Here is a 5,988-nt window from a genome sequence, read left to right as displayed (position 1 = left end):
AAATAAATAGTTGGCACAATAGATCATGTTTGGTTACTAAATAAATAGTTGGCACAATAGATCATGTTTGGTTACTAAATAAATAGTTGACAATATAATTCTTCGTTTTTAGAAATCTAAGAAGTTGAAGCAAATTCTGCTTATATCTAAAGTGTATTTTATTCTGTTTTTGTATTGGTTCTGATATTTAAGTATTGTCCAGCAGAGATATTTATATCTGATGATATTCACTAAAGTATTTTCAAATATCTTCTTTTTCACAGTGAAATTTGTATCGTTATTGCTAAACTATAGGAGCAGGAACAAAATTGTAAAGTTGCAATTTCTGATATAATATTAAAACTTAAAAACAACAACAAACAAGAACAACAACAAAAACATCAACTTTCGATCAGCTTCCGTTACTTTGTTTTGATTTTTTTAGTATTACCTAACACCTTCGAACAGAGGGTTTAAGCTGTTTATTATTTAGTTTGCTTTCAGGAACTTAAGAGTTTCTTATAAGCACGAGTGATCTTCGTACCTAGTTTGTTTCAGGCAAGACACCTTACGAGAGTGCTGACGCAATGTGTTTAAAATATCATTTGTTTAATTTTTTCTTGTTTCTTTACCACTTCAGCCCCATCCACTACCGCTTGAGTCAGGGAAGTATAGCTACACTCAGACAGCTACTGGCTTGTCACTACAGAATTCCCAAGTTGCCAAACTTCTTATTTCTCTGAACTTCTATCTTCAGAGACATTAGTATTCACTTCATTTAATAGCTTTAGGCGTCCTTCTTACAAGTCGATGGTGGCAGCGTTTATACCTAGGCATAATTACATCGTAATATATACATATTCTTAGATATGAATAGCCTTTGAATTTTATGGTATGTTTTTCTACTACTTTATTTTGACAAGTGTTCACAAGTATTTACCTAGTGCATGTGTTCTCTAAAGCTTCAGCACGGCTTCACACACACAGCATCGTGGACTTGCAACGTTATTACCGCAGCATTGACGTAAAGAACGAACAGATTCTACCCGATCCTCGTCAAGTCAGAGTTAATCACAGTGGACCACTTTCTGGGCGGATTTTATAATCAAGTGCTAGGGATTATTTTTACCTAAAGAGATAAATGGTAGGTTTCTTCTGTTCATCTATTTTATTGTTTGTCCTAGAAAGTCATCGTTAAAAAGCAATTAGAAAAATGTAAGACGCAGCTACATTTTTGTTTTTGTAGACGTTGTTTCTTATGCTTTATAAAATTAGGCTTATGTGGTTAAAAACACAGTATAATTCAAAGTATTTTTTCGTAGATGATTAATTATCGTCGACATTACTTTGAATTCTGAGTTACAAATAAACATGTGACAGAATAAGCTATTCAAGCAGTGACGTAGCAAGGGTCTGTTCCCACTCTCTACCTACTAGTCCCCTGGGTGGGACAGCGGTAAGTTTAAGAAATTACAACAATAAAATCCGAGGGTAGACACAGACTTTCTTTTATTTGTTGATTATTCAACTGTCACCTAATCATCTACCATAGATTTAAACAATAAAGTGTATTAAATTCTATGAATGGTTGCAGTAACTTGAGTACATCAATGATAAAATATAATAGCAGAATAAGCATTCTGGTTCAATAATTAACACTATTTTATTGAGCAGGCTTCCAACTCCTCTCTTCAAAATCGATACGAATACAATATTTCTGGAAATATTATTATAAATCCGAGCTCTTTCGACAGGTGGAACTTTCTTCATTAAGGGCAAAAACTGATGAAGAAAGGACTACCTTTCAAAAGTGTTAGGGTGAAAGGGTTTCATATTTAAATTGAGTTTTGGAATCTACATGTTTTCCTAACCTCATGAATTTTATCGCTTTCAATTTACTGCACTTTATCTCACTACTGTATAATGACAGAAAGTGTATTATTATTATATTTAATAAAACCGTCATTTACGTGCACTCACTTCAGTATTTGTTTTTATGTATCAGTTCGATTGAAGAGGTCAAGAAGGGACGAATTTAAAGCTTGATTTATCTTTATAAGTGTTTGTTTAACACGACAAATTTTATTTGACAGTTTACTTTTCTTGTCGTCATGTATAATTTTTGACTTTCCGTATACTGGGGTCATCATAGTTAATTACCATATTTCCCCTACCTTCTACTACGCCAGAATATTTAAGGTTTTTAAAGATTTAAATATAAAAGCTACTGATATTTTAGTTCATCATAAAATATAATTTTCTATTGGTTCTATATGGTCTCAGTCGAATTTAGAAGTATCGACTACTAATATAAATTATTTTAATACAGCTATGTACTTTATACCCTTTTAACCAACAAATGAGATACAACATGTGAAAAACAGATGTTTACTGAAAGCGTCATGAACAACAAGCCGTATGAGCAGTTCCAACATGTTGTGTAGATGTCTTGTTGCTTTTTCAATGTGCTGCAGTAAACCAGTTTGATGCTTCTACAGCAAACGTTTCAGATGTCTAGAACAGTATAGACAGTTTACAGCTGTATCATATCATATCAAGAAGCTTCATCTATGGGAACGTTTCAAAGAAACATTCAGGCTAGTTGAAATTAAAAATTGAATTTTCAACGAATTGTGAAGTTTAAATTTTCAGTAAAATGATACAACTAATTATATTCTTAAGTTAATTTCGAGAAAAAACATACATAATGAATTGTGAAGTTTAGAATGACAGAAAAATAATATAACAAATTAGATTCTTAAGTTAATTTCAAGAAGGAACAGAAATATGGAAGTATTTGAATAGTAAATTGCCTAACAACGATTTATAAGCATGTAGAGAACGTGTTGAGAGGTTTGTGGTCCTTTGTTCTTTTCTGTTTTAACACTATCTCAAATAAAAGAAATATTAAGGTCATAAACGTTCTACATAAAATATTATCCTACCATTACCACCAGTGAAACATTTAAGACGTTTTTGTGATGAACTTATCAAATACAAATACCATGAGATAACAGTGGATATTTGTGATTCTTGTCATACGTTCTGAATAATGATGTTCAACTACAACGTCATTACAGCAAATGCCTAACGTTCTGAATAATGATGCTTAACTACAACATTGTCATTATGGCAGATATATAACATTCTAAACAATAATGCTCAACTACAACATTGTCATTATGCAAATACCGTACGTTCTGAATAATAATGCTCAACTACAACATTGTCATTATGCAAATACCGTACGTTCTGAACAATAATGCTCAACTACAACATTGTCATTATGGTGAATACCGTACGTTCTGAATAAAAATGCCCAACTGCAACATTGTCATTATTGCAAATACCATATATTCTGAGCAATAAATAATTTCTAACATGTCGGATTACAAAGGATGTTCGATTTCACTAAAAATAGAACCTGAAGTGTTTTATACAGAATAAATGTATCTCTAAAGGTTGACAACTTGTTGAAGTTCCAGAGCTAGTACGTCAGCATCCCAACTAAAAAGGAATGCCTTTACATTACACGTTTAGTGTTTTTTCAAAAATAAAATATTATTTTAGTCACATTAAAACCATTTAGCATCATTTTAATCTAAATATTTTCCACAACTAAAATTTACTTTTATATTTGCTAGATATAGCCTAAAACCATACCTTTATGAGTAAGGTAGAGTCATGATATTTACATTAAAGGTATTATCTTTGTTACCTTCAGATGTTACATTGGTAAGTGCAAAATTAAAACGCAAATAGAAACAAATTATTTGGTTTAAAAAGGGGCAGAATAGGCTAACTGTAATGTGTCAATCGAACCCCAAATTTTAATGTTATTACAGTCACAAGCATGTTAGTTATATTACACTTGAGAGAGAGAGAGCACCAGTGAAATTCAGAATATCGAAACGTATTACGGTAATAAAGTGTGAAGTTTAACGTTCCAACATTCATTAAAATTAACTCACTAAGCAGTAACTTGCCCATTGTGATTCTAGTACTTCGTTCTTCCAGTTTTCTATGTGTTGTGTCGTTTTCCTATCTTACGCAATATTCATCAAATTAGCTCACTAAGCAGTAATTTACCCATTGTAATTCTGGTAGGTCGTTCTTCCAGTTTTCTATGTGTTGTGTCGTTTTCCTACCTTCCCAAAAGTTAATGCATCATTTCAATTCAGATTGTCTACAGAAACGACTTGCCTAAATTTAGAATACAAATGCTCGATTTGAAGAAGTCTGCAAGGTATATTTTGTTTAGTCGACAAAGATGCGTGTAAGAAACAGCTTCATAAACACCTAGATATAACTTTTAAACGTTTTGGATTCTTGCTTTAGTGGTTGAAATGTTACACCAATGTTAACATATTAATTTATTGGCATGTCGTAATATCAATGGTTGTTTTTAAATGCACATGAATATTCTTGAAAATAAAATGGGAGACATACTTAGGCAAACATTTTATGACATACATTTTTTTTTTCGTATCGAATTAGAGGTTTGAAGTAATGAAATGTATCAGATTGAGCTCATTTTAACACTCGAAGGTGAATTTGGTGATGGCGTATAACCGTGGAGGTGTTACCGTATAACACTGAACTACTCTTGTACCTGTTGAGCACATATGTTCAACATCGCAGGTGTCACGATTTTCTATTGTTGTTGTTGTTCTTCACGCGCATAAGAAGGATGTTGTTACAAAATGTTTTAAAAGTCGTTGCCTAAAACGAAAAGAATGATAAAGAACTGAATTAAAAACAATAATTTTTATTTGATCTTAGAAATTTCGGCCACTGCATACAAATATAAATCATTCCTGTGTTCAAGTCAGCCACTAATTCAACCATGTTGCCTTAATAAACCAAATGGACAAGATAGCTTTAAAACAACGGGTTTTAGAGTATAGTAAGAACGACTGCGGCAGTTTCTAGAACTACTTCGTAAGTACATTTTGGTAACCGAAAAGACTAGTTTTACACTTATTATTCCGCAAAGTAGTAGTTAAGTGATGTATCAGCATCTAAAGTGTTCCAACGGTCGTAAACAACCTCGGGACTCAAAAAATAAGAAAGAAAGAAAGAAAAAGTAAAGGCAAACAGTAAATAAGTTGATACATATGCAAGTAAAACCGTCTCCACTCATTATATTATAATATATAAAGATAATCACAGTAGACCATTTTACAAAGACCAACTTGGGGGGGGGGGGGTTGCCGTAGAAAGAGTAGAACTTTTCCTATTTGTTGTTCGCAATGTGAAGGGTTTGATAGAAAAAGTAGAAATTTCTCCATGTATACTATTGTAGTGGATATAGATAACCAAAATATAGAACAGCTCACAATTTGCAGTATATATAATACAGTAGGAAAAGTAGATCTATATATCCGTATATTGTTATATTGAATATTGTCAGACAGGCTATAGGACAATCTAGAAGTTGTAGTATAGATAATAAAATAAACAAAGTAGATATATTGTTGAACCATCTATTATTAAACCAAATGTAAGACAACCTACAAGTTGTAGTATAGATAATACAATAAACAAAGTAAATCTTTATCCATATATATTGTTGAACCTATATATAGGTGTATATCTATACAAGTTGTAGTATAGATAATACAATAAACAAAGTAAATCTTTATCCATATATATTGTTGAACCAGCTATTATTAAACCAAATGTAAGACAACCTACAAGTTGTAGTATAGATAATACAATAAACAAAGTAAATCTTTATCCATATATATTGTTGAACCAGCTATTATTAAACCAAATGTAAGACAACCTACAAGTTGTAGTATAGATAATACAATAAACAAAGTAAATCTTTAGCCATATATTGTTGAACCAGCTATTATTAAACCAAATGTAGGACCAGCCTATAAGTTGTAGTATGGATAATACAATAAACAAAGTAGATCTTTATCCATATATTGTTGAACCAGCTATTATTAAACCAAATGTAGGACCAGCCTATAAGTTGTAGTATGGATAATACAATAAACA

At 31.6% G+C, this 5,988-nt stretch overlaps 1 protein-coding gene across 2 annotated transcripts in view; it reads left to right on the top strand.

The window, feature by feature from the left end:
* The first annotated feature begins 736 nt into the window (after window positions 1-736).
* The window catches only part of LOC106457163 (Kv channel-interacting protein 1-like), a 108,906-nt gene continuing 103,654 nt past the window's right edge, over window positions 737-5,988 (top strand). For both annotated transcript variants that reach the window (XM_022382988.1, XM_022382986.1), the window contains exon 1: window positions 737-1,123. The gene's annotated coding sequence lies outside the window, so the exon portion shown is untranslated. The remainder of the gene's footprint in view (window positions 1,124-5,988) is intronic.

This window comes from Limulus polyphemus, unplaced genomic scaffold (assembly GCF_000517525.1).
Source record: "Limulus polyphemus unplaced genomic scaffold, Limulus_polyphemus-2.1.2 Scaffold298, whole genome shotgun sequence".
Classification (NCBI taxonomy): domain Eukaryota; kingdom Metazoa; phylum Arthropoda; class Merostomata; order Xiphosura; family Limulidae; genus Limulus; species Limulus polyphemus.
This window is presented reverse-complemented; position numbering and strand designations above follow the sequence as displayed.